This window comes from Misgurnus anguillicaudatus, chromosome 5 (assembly GCF_027580225.2).
Source record: "Misgurnus anguillicaudatus chromosome 5, ASM2758022v2, whole genome shotgun sequence".
Taxonomy (NCBI): Eukaryota; Metazoa; Chordata; class Actinopteri; order Cypriniformes; family Cobitidae; genus Misgurnus; species Misgurnus anguillicaudatus.
In genome coordinates, this window is record NC_073341.2 from 14,326,565 (window position 1) to 14,349,431 (window position 22,867).

General features: G+C 37.8%; 1 protein-coding gene across 3 annotated transcripts in view; it reads left to right on the top strand.

The window, feature by feature from the left end:
- The window catches only part of prlhr2a (prolactin releasing hormone receptor 2a), a 199,547-nt gene that overhangs the window by 167,701 nt on the left and 8,979 nt on the right, over positions 1-22,867 (top strand). For 2 of the 3 annotated variants that reach the window (XM_073867598.1, XM_073867600.1), the window contains one exon: positions 1,132-1,288. The gene's annotated coding sequence lies outside the window, so the exon portion shown is untranslated. Of the gene's footprint in view, positions 1-596; positions 1,289-22,867 lie in introns of those variants that run through there. The other variant, XM_073867599.1, reaches the window with a different exon arrangement.

Here is a 22,867-nt window from a genome sequence, read left to right on the forward strand (position 1 = left end):
CAATTTGAAATGATTTGAGCTTTGTGACATGGTGCATTATCCTGCTGGAAGTGGCCATCAGAGGATGAGTACATGGTGGTCATAAACGGGTGGACAGGGTCAGAAACAATGCTCAGGTAGGCTGTGGCATTTAAATGATGCCCAATTGGCACTTAAGGGGCCTAAAGTGTGCCAACAAAACACACCCTTACACCACCACCACCAGCCTACACAGTGTTAACAAGGCATGATGGATCCATGTTCTCATTCTGTTTACGGCAAATTCTGACTCTACCATCTGAATGTCTCAACAGAAATCGAGACTCATCAGACCAGGCAACATTTTTCCAGTCTTCAACTGGTGAGCTCATGCAAATTGTAGCCTCTTTTTCCTATTTGTAGTGGAGATGAGTGGTACCCGGTGGGGTCTTCTGCTGTTGTAGCCCATCCGCCTCCATGTTGTGCGTGTTGTGGCTTCACAAATGCATTGCTGCATACCTCTGTTGTAACGAGTGGTTATTTCAGTCAAAGTTGCTCATCTATCAGCTTGAATCAGTCGGTCCATTCTCCTCTGACCTCTAGCATCAACAAGGAATTTTCGTCCACAGGACTGCTGCATACTGGATGTTTTTCCCTTTTTACACCATTCTTTGTAAACCCTAGAAATGGTTGTTTGTGAAAATCCCAGTAACTGAGCAGAGTGTGAAATACTCAGACCGGCCCGTCTGGCACCAACAACTCTGCCACGCTTAAATTGCTTAAACCACCTTTCTTTCCCATTCTGACATTCAGTTTGGAGTTCAGGAGATTGTCTTGACCAGGACCACACCCCTAAAAGCATTGAAGCAACATGCATGTAATTGGTTGATTAGATAATTGCATTAATGAGAAATTGAACAGGTGTTCCTAATAATCCTTTAGGTGAGTTTATATACAAATTGTGGGCATATATCATTTAGACATGCTTTTTACTATAGATTTCACAGCAAAACAATTTTATCATTTGCCATGATAATGGAACTTAAGTGGTAGGCTACAGTAGCAATGATTCATATAATCGATTTTTTATGCATTTTGTATCATCTCTGGTGAACAGTACCAGAGGCGTCAACCTCGGTATCTCACTTTATCATCAAACCTCCTTTCTCACAGGGACCTCACTCCACCTCTCCAGCGGGAAGCACAAGTCTGATGCTCTCACTGTGGTCCGGTGGCGCCTCTGATGATAAACGGACGAGCGCGAGGGCACTGACTGAACAACTGCACGTCCACGACGGAAAACAACTAAACCACACTCCTGTTACAAACGGTGAGACGTCTTATCTAATTTATTATTTCGTACATTGTCAGGAGAACTTCTAAATAAATACTAAGTGTAAGAGAAGTTGTATAACGTGGTTAATAACCAAAATAATGGACATTTAAAAGGCATTTACATGACGTAAAAATTAAATACTGTATGAAAAGGTGTGTACTGTACGTATAGCCTATACATAGTATAACATCATTTGGCAGATATTCAAAGGAGTACTAGAATTTAATCGCATCATAATGAGGACTGTCAAGAGTTTAATAGAAACTTTGCATATAGAAAATGTAAGTTTGCAGTATGGTGTTCAGTGTTATTCACGTGTAGTTTCGTTCACTCAACATTCTGCTGTCTATTCGGCAAATACAACGTGTGTTTATAAATCCCTGCTCGTTGAGATGAAATATTTCTGGTCAAATAGAAAGATGTTTGCGCGTATGTGTGTGCGCGAGGCAGAGGGAACGTTACGCGCGCGAGAGAGAGATCGCTAAAACACCTGCACGGTCTCAATGTTCTCATGATTCAATCCTTTACAACTAAAGTTTTTGGCAATATGTGAGTCTGAATGATGAAACGGCTGCGCACCTGGCAAGGTAGGCTACAGATTGCTGATTCCCGACCTGCATTCACTGTGAATTTCACTGCATGCTTTTGTGAGCAGCTTGCTTGAAGTGAAGTTTAACACAATGCCAGAAAACCAGCAGCTGGATTGTGAAGAAATTCGTTATTGCTGCTTCAGTGTCTTCTTTTAGATGTCGGTGCCTTGATATTTGCATGAATTGATTGTAAAGAATGCTGATTTGCTGACCTCTTCTATAAGACATTTTAAAATTACATTGTTTTAGTTCTGGTTCATTTCTAAATATCTTGTATTTGTAGCAGTTACAGTCTTTATGTCTACTAAGATGTAAATGCACTCCAGCTGTCACTGGGGCTGTACTCTTTAAAAAAGTGCAGCTTTGCCAAATGTACCAAATCTGGACCTAATGGTGCATATATTGCCCCAGTAACAGATTGGCTACATATTTTGACATCCCAGCTATATAGACAGATGCCATGGGATACTACTCTTTGATTTACCACACTGCTGGAGTAAACAAACTAATTCTTGTTTTTCAACTGAAGTCTGTGGCTGTAATTCAAAGCAAACAACAGCTGTTAAATAGAAACGGGTTTCTCTGTATGGAAGACAAAAGATGTCAAAGGCTTTGAGAAGGTTTTTTTTCAGATCAATTGATCAATGTTGTATGCATTTGAAGGGAAAACCAAAGGAAATGTTCTGAGTGGAGAATTCATTGCATGCTGTCATCCATTTGATTATTGGCCAGCCGTGACCCGTGTTTTATTTGCAAGTTTCTGCATTTGTATAAACCATGATATATTTATTCTGAGGCACTTTACTTTTTAAAAATAGCAATGTCTGGGTCTAAAAGCTAATGCATATTTTCTAATACATTGAACGTCTGTGTTGATGTGGGCAGTGCAATTTTGTCTGGTTTGTGTAATTTAACAAAAACAGCTTTTTGTCTGCTCAAAAGATGATTTGCTATATCTTGCACATTTTAGCGTAAGGCACCAGCACTTAAACTAAAAGCAAACACGCACCCATCTGTTAGATGTTGCAGGGTCAAAATCCTAAAATATATAGTTTAGAAATGGATGTAAAAAAACACCTGGGCAACTGAAGTAGGTATAAAGTAGATAAAAAAATAAGCAACATGAGGATAAAATGAAATATTACATGTGCAAGAGTACTGCGATTCAGGTTGTCCACCAGTTTCTAGAGTATGGTAAACATTGCATCACTATACAAAAATCTGACCGCTTAATTATCCTAATAATTATTTCTGAGAAACATAAAATAGCTGCATAAAATGATGAAAAACAGGTAAATAGGTAAAGAGAAGAGGTGATGAAGGTTTTGACGTTTTAGATCCCAGTTGGTCAAACTGCATTGTGACATTGATGTTGTGAAGATGCTGTTCACATAGACTTGTGAGTGACATGAAATGTCATCAGTTCTTTATAAAATGCGTCTGACGTCCAGATGGATTCAACCAATTTTCACTTGAGAGCTCAGCGGTCGCAGTTTGGAAGGGGAATGTCATCTTCTGTTTGGTTGAACACACACTTTATGATTTCCAGGTGCTTGGCCATATCTGGACAATGACAGACTGTATTATTTTCATTCACACGTCTCACGCAATTTTCCTAGCAGTCAGCTATCATTTTGATCAGAAATGCAATGCATCTATTCTGTGGTAGACACATGGTCTCTTTAGCCTAATTTGAACACATATTTTATTTGAACTTGTTTCTTAGGGGGTGTTCACACAGGATGTGTCTTTGTGGTAAAAAAAACAAATTTGTGTGCAGGATGCAAGAGACTTCAGGAGCTTTAGGGAAAGTTTAAAAAGTTGAACTATTTTATGTAGCCAAGATGTGGCACAAAAGTCTAGACCAGTGCTTCCCAATCCTGGTCCTCATAGACCCCCTCCCAAAAAGGTATTTGATGTCTCCTTATTTAACACACCTGATTTAACTCATCAGTTTGTTAGGGAGACATATTTACCATTTTGAAAGGAGGCTGATAATTTTGAATCAGGTGATTTAAATAAGGAAACATCTAAAACCTTTTGGAAAGGGGTCCTTGAGGACCAGGATTGGGAACCACTGGTCTAGACCGACCCTTCCAACCTGAACTCACAAATTTCCGTGAAATAGTCACGCATAATTTTGCTTAGTTTCGCGTGACATTGTCATGTATTTCCACCTTTTTACGTGCCCCTGCCACAACTTTCTTTTCCATTACAATTTCACACATTGGTTACTCACTGTTTTTCCTATTTTTAAACAATTGTCGTTTCGTTTTGGGGTTAGATTTGCTGTTTGCATTAGGATGTCACTTAAAGTATTGATTTATACTATTTTTTGTATGCTTTTTAAACCATTGTCGCCTGACGTTAGGGTTAGAGTTGGGTTTGGGTAAGGATGTCATTTTATGTAACAGAAAGTTGTTCCAACCCCAAACCGAAGCGACAATTGTAAGAAAATAGGATCACGGCGTAGGTTCCGCGGCGGTTTTCATTTATACTTGTGCGTCGTTGTCCGCGTCGACGTGCAAACACACGCGCAGACCGCTGGTAGGCAGTAACCACGAGTGTAACCATAGTAGCAGCGCAACCGTCAAAGAAGAAGAAGCTTGGCAAGTTATGATGGATGACCAGCAATGATGGATGTAAATAAACAACTAAACAGCGACTTTTGTTGCAGTTTGAGTTAAATCACTCCTCAACTTGGCTCATCTTTGTTTTCACCGTCGCAAATGGAAATACCTATGATGCAGTTTTTTTACCTGACGGGAGGGGTTCTGGTGGACCAATCACTGCGCATAGAACTGAAGCGCTGTTAAAATTTTTGCGAGGTGCACGTCAGGCTACGCAGGGAACTACACTAACCTTTTCCAATGGTGGCACTTGCGCTACTAACTTTTTCAGTTACTGGCGCAAAACATGATTTGGTCGCACAAATTAGTTAAATTATATTATGGATAATAACAAACAATAATGAAACTGTATTGCATACAGATGTGCTTTTAATTTTACTTGCCATCTTTTAAACCACATGCCGTCTTTTTTTTGTAACGTTGCAGTGTTTACCACAGATCTGATATTTACTTGTGGTGGTAGCCGTGAAAAGGGCAATCATTACCCACCAACAAAAATGGTCTACTACACATGTGACAAAGAACTAATAATATGTGACACAACACAATACTTTGATTTATTGAACATTAATATTAATTTCACATTATAGATTGTTAATCTAACCACCCCAAACTTTCTTTGCCATAAACAAAGCTGACACTGTTTGTCAAAGCACCACAAAAACACTACTGTTTTTGCACTGATATATCAAGCAATTAGATGACCTCTTTATAATTAAACTCAATACAATACTATGTATACCTATATTAATAGACAGTGCAGGTGTATAGATTATAAATGTGACTGATGTTATAATGGTTTAATTTCTATTAGATAGAGCAGAAGCAGTAAAAGTGGTGAACTTTCCATTTCTCTCTTGCTGATTAAAAAACTTAATCCACTCATTATTTCAGATTTAAAAGTATACTTGCTGTCTCGGTGACGACTCGTGACTTTTACGGCTTTGCGTTTTTTATATCCTGGGTCAGCTTGAGCTTTGCTCGTTCAGTGCAATGCTTGACATTAGCAATTGCTTTTTTCTACCATATCTGTGCAAACTTTTTAGAAAAGATATGGTTTATTAATAATAAGATTATAAAAAATGGGAGAAAGAAAATGCAGCGCGTGGTCGTAACAGAGCCAGTTGTGATCGCCATAGAAACTGGAGGCACGCTGAAACTTCACTCGAGCTTTAGCGCGGTAGCGCTCGCGGCTCGGGTTTTACACAAAATATTAATCAGTCTTGGGACCCGAAGTAATTAAACTAGGACCGACCCAATTCATTGAGAAACAGAAAGCACGCGAACGCTCACGCGTTGAAGGCTCAGAGCACGTTATAAAACTTATTCTTAAAATACACATTTCTGTTTTCATAAATGCTCATAGTAAATCATAGCATACTGCCTAAAACATAAAGTAGGTACAAAAATAATCAGTGATACATTTGCGACCCATTAAAAATGAGTGTCGCAATGGCATTTCAAAAGGTTGCATATGCGACCAAAATGGTCGCAGTGTAGTTCCCTGCTATGCATGCACAGGCTACGGATAGCCTACGCCGTAGCTACGGCGTAGAACTTACGCACGACTATAAATCGGTCTTCAGTGACCCTCAACAAAGATATAGCACTTCCTTCTTTCAATGTCGCAAAATGACGATTGTAAGAAAAAAGAAAGAAAGAAAGAAGTGCAACACTGAAATCTGTATTTCTGTTTCTGAATGATGCATGACCATTCAAAAACATGACTAGGTTTCTAATGATACAAAGCTTATTATACAACAGTTCTTTCTGGTTCTCGAATCTGATTGGCTAAGAGCTATACGATATTGTGCTGATAACGGTACTGTAACCGCTTCACCTTTCGTATTATTCCGCTACCTAGTGAATGGAGGTCCTAAGCAGGCTCATCTCTGAATGGAAAAACACAGACGCGCTGTTTGAATCACTCTCCGTGTGTCTCATTAGTTTACTAGCTCATAAATCAGTCTGTGAATCCCCTCAGAAGTTATTATTCCGTCAAAGATCAGCGCTCTTGTATGTTACGTTAAAGTTAATGGGAGAAATGTCTTGTCACATCGTGTGGACGATTAACACTTGGAAAGAGGAATATAAACACTCGTTTTTTTCTGGAGCTATATCTTTTATCAGAACGCGAAAACACCGTGGAACTGCAGGTAAGCCCCGCAGCTTTTAAATGTAGACATTGATCATTTACTTTATCGTGACGTGACTATTAAAACATGTTATGAGATATCGCCACTGGTATATTTATAAGCAGCATGCAAAAACATCTCTCTGACACTTCTCTCATAAAACCGTTTTATATAGTACTGACAAGAACAAAGTTTAATAATAATAATCGAGTGCTCGTATCGCGTTAAGAATAAATGAGAAAGCAATAGTAACGTTACACAAGTATAGTTTTATTAACTTTTACCTGGCGCCAAAACAATAACAACACAAAAGACACTAAATATGAATAAAAAAACTAGGGATGCACCGAATATTCGGCCACCGAAAATTTTCGGCCGAAAATGGCCCAAAAGTGGTTTTTCGGTTTTCGGCCGAAAGACTTTTATCACCGAAAAAATGCGGCCGAAATAATGTGATGACGCAAACAGAAACGCGACCTGCACGTGCTTGTCTGAAGTAACATATCTGCAGTGTGGACTAGATTTCTCTCAAACCCGCGTCCGCCGAATTTCTGACCAGGATCTCCGTAACCTATGAGTTTCACTCCCGCCCACGACCGTAATGTTTGTGTCCAAACATTTCTGTACAGTTTTCACAAGCTCCGACTAAACATTCGTTCAGATTAACATCCAGAATAACAGACATTTAACATGATTGCTTTTAAAATTAGGGATGTGCACGAATGGTCAAATATTCGATCTGCAATAATAATTAGAATGGGGAAAAAATGATATTCAAATGTTTTTAATCCGCCACCGCAGCATTACGGCTACTGCTCATTGAATCCTTTTTCACTTCACCTGTGCGGTCTTTTACAGACTTTAATATAAAATATACATGAAAATTAATATGTATGTATTTCTGATTTTTTTGGTAATTCAGATTGCAGACTCATTTAAGTGTTTAGAGTTTAATGCCAGGTGTTAGACGTGCTTCTCCGCCGCCGCATCAGCGTGCATGACGAGAGACTTGTTCGCTTCCTTATATAGCCTAGTTTATTTTGTTGTTAAAACGACACGAGACACGCATGGAAAGCGAAACGGAGAACGTTTATTTTATCTGTGGATATGGTTATGGTTATGGTTATAACGAACCCGATATCAGCAAAAAATAGCTCCGTTTTGTGAAGTGTTGTTAAATTAAGCTTGTAACTTTGTACCCTCAGCAATAATGTATCAAGCCAGCTTGCGTTATTTGTAACATAATATTAAATTCAGATATATTTGTTAGATCCGTTTGTTGTTCTTACTGGATAACAACAGAGCATAGTTTTTTCTGCAGCTGGCATTAATGAGAAAAACGGGTTTCACCGGAGAAAGTAGGCTAAATATGATTTTCTTTTTAAACAAAAACATGTCAGACTAAATAAAGAAGATATTCATATTTGACTGAGCCTTCAATCCATTCGGGGTTTTAACGTGCATAAAAATGCCATCATTTTTATCAGCATTTTGTAACATTAACGTTAGAACAAAACCACAACTAGCACATCTCAGTTTTTAAATGTATACTGCATGGCAAACGAGCACCAAAGGATTAATCAAACAAATCCTTCAGCCTATATAACTGAAGTTGGGTTTGTTTATGCCACATGCTGTTTGGCTTATTTTTCTTCTCAAATTGTGTGTGTTGACTCCATTTCTATTACACACAAAAATACCATAAGTGCAATGGTAGTACTAATAATTGGCATAATTTCTTTCGGTGTTTCGGCTTTCGGTTTTCGGCCTTGGTTTCCTCTTTTTCGGTTTTCGGTTTCGGCCAAGAATTTTCATTTCGGTGCATCCCTAAAAAAAACAAAACTGACGTCCGCTCATGCTTTGGTTCTCATTCGTACCGAATCTCACTAAGTAAACGTTTAAACAGGCGCTATCTTTACTAATCGACTGCAGATTTAAATATAATACAGATACATTCTCGACTGAACTAATCTTAAAACTACACTTTGTGACCAAGAAACGGTAATATAAAGAAACGGCTTTTCCGTCCATTGAGTTGTTATGAGCTTCAAAGCAGCCGAAAGTTTTACCTGTCATTCTGGCCGCCCTCAAATCCGTGGCGGAAGAAGTAGTTTTTAAAAGGCTTTTAAAATAACTCCGTTGTTGTTTTCTTGTTTTCGTTTTTCAAACGTGTGCCGTCGAACTGTTGTATAAAAGCAATATCGCTCTCGGAGTCGTGTGATATAGCTCGATTTATAGCTAACTACCTGTTATTACTATAATAATTACAATGTAACATGTGTAACAAAGACACCATAAAATAAAGTGTTACCCAGTCTTTAAATAGGGAAAACATGGAATTGTTTTGTGGCTTCTAAATTCATCCCTGTTTGGATCCTAAGGAATGAATGGGGCTAGGCTAAATGCTAACACATCCACGATGCGCTGTTCAAAAATTAGTGCACGCATTGAAAAAAAGATAGGTATGTATTAATTCACATAAGCTGAGGTACGAACATAGTAAAATATAAAAAACTGTGGTGTTTTCCTTTAACAAACATGCCTTGCTAAACACATTACTTGTGTGCATTTGGAGGCAAAACAAAGGGCACGGATGTATATTAAGATATGTCAGTGCAAGTTGTTTTCAGTTTGGACAGCTCTTACATTTATTTTAGTCTAGGACAAGTCTAATCCCTGTCTGGGAAACTGCCTCAAAATTGTAACATCATTGTTCAATTGCATCATGTGTTTACTTGGTTTTGATAAGTTAGTTAAACAATTTATTTTCGCCTCATCATTATTATGCATGTAATTTTAAAGGCTATTGCTCACATACTGTAGGTCAAATTTTATTAGCAAACAATATTACATTAGGTGATCATCATCAATCACCAAAATAATTTATATAGTGACAGTCATAGATAGTTAAAACATTTCAAAATGTTGTGATATATTTCATCATTGAGAATAAAGAAGTCTTGTCTCATTCTTGTTAACCCATCTCACATCTTGGCTCATGTTGTAGGGTCTCATCACACCCCTGTTAACCAGCTTTAATCAACATTAACAGTGAGTCAGCTGGCAGTATTTTAGTTTTGTTTATTTATTATAAGCTCTAGGTTGAATAGTGTATTGTAAGGACCTAACAAAAAAGTGTTTGCGAGGCATCTAGAAATAAGGTATTTGATCCTGCTTTATCTGGACAGTCATAACTCTCTCTTTCTCTCTGTCTTTGTCTCTGTCTCTCTAGCCCGCCTGCCCGCACGCACACACACACACACACACACATTCTGGAAAACAGTGATCATCTGATCAGCCATTTGGCCATTTATCAAGTATCCTCTCTTTCTCCCTCAAACACACAGGCAGACATAGGATGAATGTAATTGCTTGTTTAGGATTCAGCAGTGTGGATTAGTGTCTTAAGTTTTACAGTAACACATTGACACATCAAATACCATAGACTGTAAAAAAGATGGATGACACCTGTTCGCTCTCTTCCATTGGTGAAAAGTGAAGCCACCAGTGTCCCGATACGGCGCTGACATCTTGGGTCTTGAGTCTGCGCAGTAGCGATTTCGGGACCAGTCCTGCGCAGTACTGAGCAGGAAGTAAAGCCGCGAAATCAAGAACCCGCCCTCGCTCTCGCAGAATGCGCATATCACACAATATCACAGCTGTCAATCATGACGTGATACCACCGTTAACTAACTAAACAAAAACTTATTTTAAAAACAAACATATGATTTTACATCAGCGTGATAAAAACTGCAGTAAATGACAGAAACCAGCCAAAAAGATACATATTCAATGTTGCACAAAGATGGGTGGTGTTTGTGATCTTATGTAGTGAGCTGATCTGGACCAAAATGCCAGGGCCGATTTTCGCCAGTCCAGCCTTGTTGTATGGACAGTAGTGCCTTGTTTGTTGTTGCATTTGTGCAGTGTTTGGTATTTTCTGTAGTCTTTTTTCTTTCTCTCCATCTCTGTGCTCTAGCTGTCATCCCTCTAGCCAGGTTGATTGTCATCATCTCCTCACATCCTAGCAAGACCCAGCAGTTATTAGCGATATTAGTAACTGGATTGCAAATAACTTCCTTATGCTAGACTCCAATATGATAGGTACTTATCATTGAACTGAATCGCTCCAAACAAAATATGCCAGATTAAAAGTTGCCAATAGACGGCTGCACTGTTTATCTTTCGATAATCTCCAGCCTCTGCCACACAGCATTCTTCTATGCTGTCTGCATCAGATGCAGAAAAGCTTATCCATGCTTTTATGACCTCAAGAATAGACTATTGTAACTCGTTACTTAAGGGATGTCACACAAATCAGGTAATGCATTTTGCATATGTTGTCCATCAATTTTTTTGTGTTTTCTCCTGCATCTATTAATGTAAAGCTGCTTTGAAACAGTTAAACCATTGTAAAAAGCGCTATATTAAAGGCGGAGTCCATGATGTTTGAAAGCCAATGTTGATATTTGAAATCACCTAAACAAACACGCCCCTTTGCACAATTATCGCGATATCCAGATAAATGTCAATAAATAAAACATTTCGTCAATAAAGAGAAAACGTTCTCGTTCTCTGAGGTATTTTTTGTCTTATTGATATTTCCGCTATTATCCACTAGATGGCAATCTTACCCAACTTAAACACTGACGCATTCACTCGACACAACAGCGTTGTGGTGGATTTAGCGTGACGTGTACGTTTTGATCAGGCTCTGAATCTGATCTCTTACAAAGTTCTTCACAAAAATGGAATTATCTCCGCTTTTAGCTGAAAATTTTAGAGGTGATAACTGATAAGAGAACAAATGAAGGTAGGATGAAACGTTTTTTGATGTTGTTGGAAAGCGGATGGACTGTTCTTTCATTTGATATTTTATGTTTATTTAAAGAAGATAATTTTTCTGTAAGGCATTAAACTAAAACTGAGTCGGGCAACTTAAAAAAAAAAACCACTGACGGGGAAAGAGTTCAGCATGCTTCCAAGCATATTTGATCATCACTTCAACAGTTGCACGATATAAATGTTAATGTATATTTTAGATGAATGTTGATATATAAAAATAAACACCACAGTCTTTAATCCTATTTTCAATCCTATGTGCAAACAACGTCTGTGTTGTTTGTGAACTGCGCTCTGTTGCAGCCACACTTGATTTTATAATTTTTAATTACAACTTATTTGTGTTTTATTTTGTGAAACCCTGCTATGCATATGATGTAACCGTTTTATAAACGCCATAAACCCCGCTTCGCGTCGTGCCTAACAACGCCCCTTAGCTGTTATAAAATGCACTGGTAACCCACTGCTTCTTGGGGTTTATTGCTTTAGTAAACCAAGTCAAATTGGAAGCACACACAATCCTCAAATTATAAAACATAACAATATAGAAATATGTTTTAACCCTTAACAGATTTGTCTAAATTTATTTTTGTTTCACATTCATGGTGTGCTTCCTTTATAGATTTCAGTTATATCTCCCCATCTCCATCTGTCAAAGTGTTATGTGGTAAACCACAGGAGCACTTGTTTTGTTTGTGTAGCTGAACTCTTGGCTTTAACATGTGCTTTTAACTACATCTCAATAGTTCCATTAGTCTATGTGTTCACCTGCTGAGGATATTAGGAGCGCACACAGGGATGGGACACTACAAGCTAGTGTGGTATAAGAAAACTCACAGTATGCTGTAACTCATTTTAAACACACAAATCTTTAGCTGTCATTCACCTGTTTTAAAGGTTATGTGGGATGCCAGATTCACACATTTAACTCATGAATATATCTCAGTTTTGCTTATTATGAATGCCTATAGGCATATACCTTTAAGTTTTGGCGTTGAACATTTTTATTTCCATTAATTTAATACTTGTTTTGCTCCATATGCTACCCAATAGTAGGGCAACAATACAATACAGTATGTGTAGAGTAAGTTGTCACAGTGTAACCAGCCATTACACAGTTTATAATGTAGCCAACTTTGAATCGTATAAACTAAACTCGACAGTATAATATAGTAGGAGGAAATTAATATGTGTAATGAATATTTCTGAAAGCTCAGTATGCAAAAAAAAAAAAAAGATTTCTAAGTATGCAGATGGGTGCCATTAGGCCTGTGGTGATAATTACTTCATCAACTTATTGTACTAATAATAAACATGACCTCTGTGATTTTTGGAGAGGCCATAGTGTTTACATGTGTTTGTTTGCAAAATGAATGCCATTAACATTTTATTCGCGATTGTCTCTGTTATTTCTGTCTCAGAAGAGAGGCACGTGCAGCTCAGGAGCCACACATGCTTGTGCGTGCACACAGAGCAGACAGTGAAAGGGAAAGAGAAAGCATTACTCAAGCTGTAATTTCATGTTTTTCTGATAAATACACACAGTGCAAGAATAAATCCGACTGGAACTGGTTTCAAAGATACAACCCACAACTCGACGAGAGAAAATTAAAGTAAAAGAGCTGGGATGTCGGCTTTTTTAAAAAACAGGGGCAACGAAAAGAGCATTACAAAAAAGTATTCTGAAACATAACCATAGCACCAGGTGTTTGGATCTCAGGTGTTTTACACTAGCTATTATAAACGTGATGTGATCACTCGTTTATATTAAAGCAAAAAACGCTGTGAAGCCGGGATTTTTACTGATCAATGACTATTAGCTTAACCAATGACTAGTATACATTTTATATTTATTTATTTATGTTTTAATTATTTTGAATATTTATTTTTTCTTACATTCCAATTTCAATGTCTTAATATTCTTAAAAAAATAAAACTTTTCAGGGCTCCAGACTAACTTTAGGAGCACAGTGGCCCCCAACTGAAAATTTTAGGGGCACAACCAGAAAATTTAGGGGCGCACAACGTAAACCAACATGCTAACCAAATCAACTAATTTCCACTGTATTACTAATAAATTCTTTAATAATAGATGCAGAAATTATAAATGTGATGTTTTAAATTCAGTGTCACATTTTATTCTGCACTTTTGAAGATGCAACAACAAGGTAAACTGACAGCACCATCACTGCCATGACAGTACAAATAGTAAACAAAATACCATACATTCAGAATAAAAAAAGTGCTTAGTCACAAAGTGCTTAGTAACCTTTCGGTCATTTCACAGCTACAAACAATACTTAAATGTATGTAACTCTGCATCATCATCCGACGGTGACACTGTAGACCAGGGGTCTCCAACCTTTTTTCATTGAAGAGCAATACTTTCTAAAAAATAAAAGTGGTTGAGAACTACTTGTGTCACGTAATACCTAAATCTCTTAGATAATGTATCATACCTCTCAAATTCAGTTTGAGTTTTTGTGTACACGTGTATCAGAAGAATTTATAGAAAACACTTTGCATATTATCTTTACACATATTAATGAAATGAACACTGTAACAGTATTTAAATAGGTTCATTATAGCTGCAACTTTAACAACAAGTTAAAATATTTAAATGGGTGACTGAGTTTAACTGGAAAGATTTGAATGCATGTTTGTTTTTTTGTAAACAAAGAACTGTAATACTCAACTTCATAACTATCAAAATATTAAATAGCTACATTTGGAATTTTTAAAATGAATATAAAATCCAAATGCGTTAAATGTCATGTCATTTCATTCAAGTGACATTAACAACCAAGTTATATGGTATTTCAGTTTGTTTTAAATAAGGAGCCAGGCTTGTAAGCATTGTTGGGCGTGTTTGTGTAAAGTTTTAACGCATCATCCGTTTTGGGAGACGCGGGTGTGAAGTCTTGCGATGCGGACTTGCGGAGACAGGCGTGAGTATTTAATAAGCATAGAGACACAGGCTGCGCGTCAAACACGCACCCAGTCTTTACTACCACAGGCGCTTGTAACACTAACCTGACATCCAAATGCCGCCATAACCACAGAAAATAAATAAATAAACCCACGAGCGAGCTACCTGCAATTAACTTACCGGTAGATCGCGAGCGACGTGTTGGAGCCTCCTGCTGTGTGGGTATTTGCATGCGCTCGTGTCTCATTGATTATTTCATTGCTCATTTCATTGATCATTGACATGCCCCTTCCACGTTTAATGTATAAAAAAATACGGAGGGTGGGGGAGGCAAATTTACTGGTCGCACATGTGCGACTGGATGTAAAATTCAGTCGCACACTCTCAAATTTTGGTCGCAAAATGCGACCATTTGGTCTCAGTGTGGAGCCCTGCTTTTTCTCTATAGAAAGGGTGTATAGATGATTTCATTGGACATTGGAGATGGTGCATTGTCGTGTTTACGCATCTGGGCGGAACTTAACTTCCGGATTCTGTTTGTTTAATGATCTGACTAGTTGCTAAACTGAACTCTGGAACAAATACCTCGTCGAAAATAACAAATGTTTTGGTTTCCTAAAGATGAGGGGAGACGCCGATTATGGGTCACCGCTATGTGAAGTGAGGTTTGGCAGCCGATCCGTAATTAAGATTGTATACACTATATAGTCGGTCCCTCCGGGATTTCATGATTAATTTTTGAATAGACGTTTCAGCGGACGCACGTGATACACATCTGGATCCGAACTTTACTTCCGGTTTTGTTTTTTTAATGGTCTGACTAGTTGCTAAACTGATCTCTTGAACAAATGCCTCATCGAAAATAACAAATGTTTTGGTCTCCTAGGTAATCTATGTGTTTTTTTGCTTGTTATATAAATAAACTACGTTTAAAGTACTATGTTGTTATTTATTATTAGCGGAGTTTACCGGAAGTTACGTGCGGACCGTGACAGCCGCTTGTTTATGTTGTTACTGCTGAAACCGTCTATAATTGAATTTGCAGCAGTAATTTACACTGAAACGTCTGCTTTCTGGTCTGTTTTTATACACTTTGCACTGTTGTCACTTTTTGCATATGAAATAATAAAAAATATTTTTGATAGACCTTTTGGTCTGATTGAAATTTTTAGTGTGCGGACAATTTCCACTATTTACTGCAGCAGTAATTTACAGAAATGTGTGCAATTTTTTCCTCATTAAATATTGTAGACAGCAGTCACAAGGATGATTTAAGAAAAATGTTATTAAAATAATTAATCACTTTAGCCAAAATAAATGTTTGATAATGTTTGATATTAATAAGAACATATGAATCAACATATGAGCCAACACTGAGAGGTGCGTCGCCTAATCTTGTTTTTTTTTAGGGTCGCTTTTTAAAAAGTCCGAAACTACTTTTTCCCTAAACCCTATGTGCCCAGGAGATCCCAGAATCACAAAAAAACTGGAGGGACTGTATAGTGCACATATTTAACTCATGTAGTTTTTGATACGCTTTAGCTATATGATTTGAACTAAGGTGATCTACTAGTTTATTTAGCTTGTTATCAGAAATAAACTACTTTAAAAGGACTCTCTTGTTATTGATTCTTTGCGGAGTTTAAGTTACGTTTGTTCTAGTGTTGAGCGATACAGAAAAATAATTATATCAACCCCAAAATTATATCATGATATTTTAAAAATATTTTCGATAATGATATTTGTGACGGTATTAAAAATATGGGAAAGGAAGGGCCTTTTCCATCCAATGAGCTGTCATTGATGACAGACTACTAGTGATGTAGTACTCGGGACTTGATTTCTGCTTTCTCTGACTCGTTTTGGACTTGTTCCTTCAAAGACTCGGCCTTGAATCGGTCTCTGACCACAGGAGGAAAAATGACTGGTATTTTTTTAGATTTAACAAAACCACACAACACATAACAATAATAATAAAAAGCAATGTTGATGGGCATTATTTGAAAATGGCATCCCATGGTGCAATGCAAAGATACTGCCATCAGAGCCGTTTATTTACGTCAACTGTGTGCTCAACTCACCGAAATCCTTCGCATCTTTCAGAATCCCTCTTCCACCCCGTCTCCTCTCACTCACCAAGTTATTTCCTTAAAGGGGGGGATACTCTGTGTTTCAGGCTCATTCCCTGCTCAGAGCCCTCTCCCCGGACAGCACGCCAAATACGTTTACTAATTTAATTCTTTTAACTTATTTGAAAGTGTGAACTCGTGAAATTCGAAATATTATTAGCCTAGATTGAGAATACCCTACAAATGTGAGCTCTTTTCAAGTGTTAATTATTTACACGATTTGTTAATTGGATATCTTTTCATATGAATATTAAGTTTATTTAACTAAGTTCAGGAGGAGCATGGTCATGCAATCCAACAATCAGCAATAATATATGGTATTATTATTTATAATTTTTTCAGACCGTGTAAACACTGCAGATTTTGGTGCTACCAAAACACGTTGACCAAACCAACAGAGCAATCTCAGCTCAACCAATGATTGGGAGATTTTTGTGAGAAATTACACACTTGAACTTTTTAAAATGTGACGCTTCCTGTTTACTTGTGAGCTTCTTCTCAAATTCAATTCATGTGTCAAATGTGATGATACGTTCCACAAAAGCCCTCATTGACAAAATCAACACTAAACCGTGAGTGAGTCAGACTCTCTTTTTTGAAATTTACTGATAGACAATTAGATGTTAAAGAGAAGAAAGAGAAAAGACAATCTTTGTTTTCCAGCTTGTTAAAGGAAAGACCAAAAGCATTTATCCTTAATCTTTCAGCCATTTACTCACTTAATTATGGGTCGCTACCGTGAATGAGGCTAATTTGCATTTCAACCGCACGGAACGGCTCATGTGTGATTGCAGCATCCCTGCATCTGAGCGCACAAACATCAGGCCGGCTTTCACGTCTCTCTTTAAGAGTTCCCATTACTGCCTTGTAAATTGACAGCACATGTATTGAAAGAACAGAAAACTACTAGGTCCTACCGAATAGCAATACTGGAAGCAAGTCTGAACTCTAAAGAAGAGATTATATCTGTAATGCTCAGTTTGACAAGGAGATTTTCTCAGTATTTAGTTTTTTTTTGCAGCCTCAGATTACAGATTTTCAAATAGTTGTATCATGGACAGATATTGTCCTATCCTAACAATCAAAGATCAATGGAAAGCTTATTTATCAAAAGATTGACCCGTATGGTTTTGTGGTCTTGAGTCACATTTATTTTGTGAACAAAGTTTTGTGGAATTGTGCTTATTTTTAAAAGTTCATTATATGAGCAAGTCTAACTTTAATGAAGATCTAGCGCCTAGATGCTGCTAATCGCACATTTGGCAGAGTTTGACACTTCACACACGCCTACAGGAAGCGCTCAGATGGCTCACCTCCTCATCACGGACATTTCAACCCATCTGTTACCGATTTGCGAATTCAGCAAGGCTTTTTTGGTTGTGTGACATACTAACCATAGATCATCAGATGATCATATACTTATTGTAAAGCAACCGCACCAGTGTTTTTAGTAGAAAATAGTACACTTTTAAAAATTAAGGTGCTACAAAGATGCCATATAGAAGAACCATTTTATAGTCTGTACAAATATTGTTCCACTACAAAGAACCTTCTGTGAAACAGAAAGACTTTTGGATATTGAAGGTGGGGTGCATAATCTCTGAAAGCCAGTGTTGACATTTGAAATCACCTAAACAAACACGCACCTACCTTATGCTGCGTTCACACCAGCCCCAGTAGAGGTGTCAAGCGCGACATCTTTTTAATGTTAAGTCAATGTGAAAACACGTTGATGCACGTCTAGAAGTCCTCCAGCGCGAATGAGGCGTTTAGCACGCCGCTGTAGACGCGATTCTGCCTCATTCGCGCATCTAGTTCACGCGAATCCCACGAATTGAGCGTCTGGCGCAGTATGCGCAAATAGTGCTTTTAGTGCATTTTGCGTTTGACGCACATTTGAGGCTGATTCCCGAGTTAAAAAATGTGAACTTTGGTGGATTTTTGCACCGTGTTAACCAATCAGGAGCCTGCTGGCTGCTTTGGCGGCGGCCCCGCCCAGAGTAACTCATTCAACATGGAGGAACGCTTGATATTGTCCGTGAGCAGTCACCTGGAGCTATACAACACAAGTTCTTATTTCTATAGAGACAGGAATAAAAAGGACCTTGCTTGGAAGAGTGTCAGTGAGGATATTGGGCAACCTGGTAAGTTGTAAATACACATTTCACTTTTGAGTCACGTGACGTTTATCGACCCCAGGCATTCCCGCCATTTGTTTAACTATTTTCCCCCTATAGTAAGGTGACCAAATACAAACTGGTTACTCTCTCTTGAATGCATGATCACACAACCGCACATGCGCCTCCCACAAGAAGTGGATTTCGCCTCTGACTCGCGTTAAATGCTTGCTTTTTCTGCGCGTCTAGAGCGCGAATGCATTCAAATTGTTCAAGGGGCAAACTAGACGTGGTAGATGCGTTTTTGACGCCTCAAACGCGGCTGGTGTGAACCCAGAGTTAGATTAAAATATGGACCTTCTTTTTATAGACACGCCCCACACATATGCAACCCAGGCAACAATGTCGGTTAGTAGACACGCCCCTTACTGCTGATTGGCTACAATTATGTTTTGATACTCTGCTTGACTCTATTTTCCAGTGTTTTTCAAAAATCCTGCACCCCGCCTTTAAATGTGCTTTATGGAACCATTCAGTCAAAATGGTTCATGTAGCACCTTTATTTTTAGAAGTGTAATTTTGTTTGCCACCGGTTTTTTAACGCCCTCACATTTTCTTTTGTCTATTTGTGTATACCAGACTGACTTGATTTTGAGATCCAGGCTCACTGCAGCCAAACAGATTTTGAAGATCAAGTTAAGGATTTAGAGATCAAGCTCCAATCAAACCAGACATTTATCTCCATTGAGTTGATCTAATTGTGCAGCATTACCCTAAATGTCATGTTGAAATGTTAATGGAGCATATGAGGTTTGGTCAGACAATGAAGCAACAGAAATTGCCAACAGTCAGGGACTTTAGTGAGAAGGGGTGCAAGAAGAGAACAAAAACAGACCGCATGTCTTCTATTGAAAAGGTGCAGTGTGCAAGAAAAGCAAATGGATGAATGAGGTGAAATAAGCTGATGTCTAGTCTTGTCAGCCAAGAGAAAGCTTAACAAGAAAATTGCTTTACCCACAGTTTGGGTTATCAAAGCCAAAAAGTGTATTTTTGGAGAAACTTCATATATACCCGACCCCAAAATTTTTGCTTTTAAGAGTATAATGCACTTTCAGTTGACATGTCTATTCTGCTATGTATTGTTAAAAATTAAATTTAGCATAGGTTCATCATCACTGCCCTTTTCCAAAACCTACATCGGATGTTGATGACCTTATAAAGTAACCAAAATATTTCTGTTCCTAAAACATACTGTTTTTATTAGATATATAGCGCTTTTTACAACTATGCATTGTTCCAAGGCAGCTGTACATAAAATAGAAAAACAGAAAGTAAAAAATAAAAAAGCATGGCAGTTTTATAGAATGGACTATTTAAAGTTAAATGGAGTTAGTACTCAATTCTAAACTATATTATGCACATAGTCTAGGGCAGGGGTCTCCAACCTTTTTATGAGCAAGGGCTACCACAATGGATAAAACCATCTGAAGGGCTACTTTTTGATATAGTCTACTTAAAACTTTTTTGTTTTACTTGTTTATTTTATTTTATTTGACTTGTTTATATGTTTTAGTATTGTTTAAAATTTTAACATACGTAAACCAAGCCAAGCTAATATAAAAAATATGTAATGAATAAATAATACAGTTGAGACTATTAATAGAATGTGCTTTGGCGGGCACCTCACAGATTTTGTTAATAGAACAATTCAATAAGTAATACTTCAATTCCAAACTATTTACTAGTATTAACACAAGGTACTAAAGAAAGTCCTAACTTAAGCATTAAGCAAGCCAAAAGAGCGACACCGGACAAGATGGGAAACAATCCTTTGGGGAGACAGAAATAAACCTGTGAGAAAACCAGGCTTAGCAGGGAGGGCCAGTTTTCATCTGCGTAGGATCCTTACTAAAAGTCTATGTATGCACAAAAGCCAAAAATGGAATTTGCCAAAAATATTGAGACTTAAAAAACAAAGCAATGTTCCCTACAGTTAGGTCTATAAATATTTGGACAGAGGCACATTTTGTGTTATTTTAGCTGTTTGCCAAAATGTATTCCAGTTACAGTCATATAATGATTATTGGCTTACAGTGCCAATAATCTCTCAGCTTCACTAGGGTATTCACATCCAAATTGGCTGAATGATTTAGGAATTACAGACGTTTAAATTGTAGCTCCCCCTTTTTAAACGGGTCAAAAGTAATGGGACAGTTGACTTCAAAGCTGTTTTATAGACAAGTATTGTCTATTTGTTAAATCATTTTTTTCATTAATGACAGATGTTAAAGGTCTGGAGTTGATTTTAAGTGTGGCATTTGCATTTGGAAGCTATAGGTGTGAACCCAAATCATGCGGTTCAGGGACATCTCCATGCATACAGACCATATTAAGGTTTCAAAAACATAACAAATCTACCAGAGAGTTAGCAGGAACATTAAGGGTGTTTTCACACCTAGTTCGTTTGAGCCCTCCAAACGCTCTCAGAGCAGTTCAGGGTGTATGTGTGAACAAACCAAGTGATCTCAGACCCCCCTAAAGGGACCCAAAAGTGAACCGAACTCAGACCACATCAGGAGGTGGTCTGAGTACGGTTCGCCTTTGGGTTCCTTTGTGGTTCGATTTCTTTTTGATATGTGAAATCAATGAGGTCCTGGTACGCTTTGCGTGTTGTTTGGACATTGTATTAAAATCAACTGCTGCACAAAAAGCTGGGATCTGAGTTTTTATAAAGTTGTGATGTGAACAAGAAAGGGTCTGAGATCACTTCAGTTCTGAAGAGGACCAAAAAAAGAACTGGGTCCTCTTTTGAGTACATTTTATTGTGAACACCAAAAGGACGGAGGTCACATTCGGCTAGTTCCTTTTCTTTAAGTGAACTGGGTTTGGTTCTTTTGAAATGAACTATATGTGAAAACACCCTAAGAGTGGTCACATCAAGAACTTAGTACATCCTGACTAAAAAAATAACACACTGGTTAGCTCAGCAACATACAAATCCTGTATGTCTATTTAGGATAAGAGTGGTGGATGATCACATTGTCCTCTCCATGATGAAGAAAAACCTCTTTACAATGTCCAGACAAATGAAGATGACTCTACAGGAGGTAAAGATGTCATTGTCAATCAAAACAATAAAGAGAAGATATTACAAGGAGAAATACAGAGGGTTCACCACAAGATACAAAAGCCTCAAGAATTGGAAGGGGAGATTAGACTCCTAAAAAAGTTAGACAAGCTCTATAAAAGCTTTATTTGGAGAGATAAAACTAATATGAACCTGTATAAGACTAATGAGAATAAAAATGATGGAGAAGGCCAAGAACAACTCATGATATCAGCAGACAACATCTTCAGTAAAATAGTCTTCAGGAAGTAGGATTGCATTTCGTTGCATTGTTTCCTTAGGCACTGGGTCGCTGGTGTTTTTTGGTGATGTAACAGAAGATCCAGATTCATTTTTTACTTCTCTGGATGTTGTAAAGGGGTTTGCCTTTATCATGGACAGGATAATGCGATCATCCACCACTGTTATCTGTACAGGATTTTTATGTTGCTGAGCTCACCAGTGTGTTATTTTTTTAGTCAGAATGTACCGAATTGTTGATGTGGCCACTCTTAATGTTCCTGCTATCTCTCTGATGAATTTGTTGTGTTTTTAAAACTTTAATATGGTCTGTATCACTTGCATGGAGATCTCTCTGAGCCACATGATTTGGGTTCACAGCCACAGCTTCCAAATGCAAATGCCACACTTAAAAATCAACTCTAGACCTTAAACATCTGTCATTCATGAGGAAATGATTTAACAAATGGACAATACCTGTGAATAAAACAGCTTTAAAGTTAACTTTCCCATTACTTGTGACCCCTTTTAAAAGGGGGAGCTACCATTTAAAGGGCTGTAATTTCTAAATCCTTCAGACAATTAATGTAAATGTAAATTTACATTTTGGTAAACAGCTAAAATAACACAAAGAGCCCTATTTTAACGATCTAAGCGCATTGTCTAAAGCGCACAGCGCAACGTCTAAATGGGCGTGTCCGAATCCACTTTTGCTAATTTAACGACGGGGAAAAATGGTTTGTGCGCCGAGCACGTGGTCAAAAAGGGTTGGTACAATTTTTTAATGATTAATAATGGGAGTATTTTGGGCGTAACGTGCAATAAACCAATGAGAGTCTCAGCTCTCATCCCCTT